Source organism: Opisthorchis viverrini (assembly GCF_000715545.1).
Source record: "Opisthorchis viverrini unplaced genomic scaffold opera_v5_50, whole genome shotgun sequence".
Classification (NCBI taxonomy): Eukaryota; Metazoa; Platyhelminthes; class Trematoda; order Opisthorchiida; family Opisthorchiidae; genus Opisthorchis; species Opisthorchis viverrini.
Genome location: NW_008751706.1, coordinates 708,956 through 710,347, shown reverse-complemented (window position 1 = coordinate 710,347; position 1,392 = coordinate 708,956). Strand labels below are relative to the sequence as shown.

Below are 1,392 nucleotides of genomic sequence, written 5' to 3'. Positions count from 1 at the left end.
AAAGTAACTTCAAATCACCGGGTTATACACCATTTCAGGCACATAGTTACGAGGTGGCAGTTACTCATTTACAATCTCATATGTACAACCTTTCTCCATAGAAAAATTGATACTGAAAAAAACGCATATAGCCAAGCAAGCAGCATACAACCAACCGATGTCACCACGCCCAAATGGAACATCTGCACGATAAGTGATTGGAGCACGTGCCTGCTCAAACTGAGCTTGTCTGGGACAAACCCATGAAAAATGGCAGAAAAAACGTTTTCGCAGCCCAGAATCACAAGGATAAAAAGTCCTGCAGCTTACACGTATCGTGATTTGCTCGCTGGGGAAAGTTTGCTAAACAGGACAGACCAATGCATGGGTGAAGGGTAAAATACTGACAAAATATACACTTAACAAAAAGTAGTCTTACTGGGTTTTAATGGGAGAGGTTTAGCTGGGAGTTCATTTATCCAAGTTCCAGGTGAGTTTGGTTTTTTTTTTGCCAAATGTCTGCACTTTGTTGTCAAATTAGAACAGTCGAAATTGACCCAATTTATGAGTAGTATGTTACATTACCAGCTCAAACCTTGTCGTAATGCGCGGTGGACAGTCGCTGAATGGCGGATAACTGCCGGGCTTTTTAATCTTTGTTTCTTATTAGAAGAATGTTTATTTTTCGCCCTACCTGGCTATCGAAATTCACCTTTAGGTATGAGTTTGCTGTGTTCAATGGTTTAGACGACTCAAGCATGCTTGGTGTCTAGAGGCTTCATGGTTACCTGCCCCCTGTTACTCTGAAGGAAGAATTTTAAAAAAATCAAGCAATACTCCAGTGGTTACAATCTTTCGGTGTCTAGTCGCCATGTCACCTGAAAGGAGCACGATGGATGTCAGGGTGCCCAAGTCCAGACAGGAGCAGTGGAGATACCGGTGTTGGGTTCGAACCACGGACCTTCCAGTAAGTAGTTTTCCACCAGAACCTCTCAGCAACGCCAAGCCTTCAAGAGGATGCTGTATTCCGTGGAGTAGTTCGCTTGTAAAGCGAATAATGTATCTGCAATAAGTGAGTAATTTTTGCACCGGATAACACTGGGACGTTTCTTATACCATTTCACTTCAAATTTACCAAGTGTAATTAGTAATAAAAACCATATTTTCGAATGACAACGTACCTTCATTCGGTGTTTTCCTTAACGTGCACATCCGTGGTTGCGGCTCGCGGTCGAACGGTCAGGTGTCTAAACTGCTAGCCCTCTGGTCCGGATTTCGAAATCTTCTACTGTATTTTTGTAAAATGTGCACTGCTAATGAATTCCAATAAGAATGAAGCAGTATAGCCGTAATACACTTCTCCGTGATTTATCTGAAAGCCTTATTTTAAAGAAAAGAGTAAAAGTGGACGGG

At 42.1% G+C, this 1,392-nt stretch overlaps 1 protein-coding gene across 1 annotated transcript in view; it reads right to left on the bottom strand.

The window, feature by feature from the left end:
- Window positions 1–1,392, bottom strand: part of T265_03473 (hypothetical protein) — a gene marked incomplete at both ends in the record, with an annotated part of 6,548 nt that overhangs the window by 3,048 nt on the left and 2,108 nt on the right. The window lies entirely within an intron of this gene.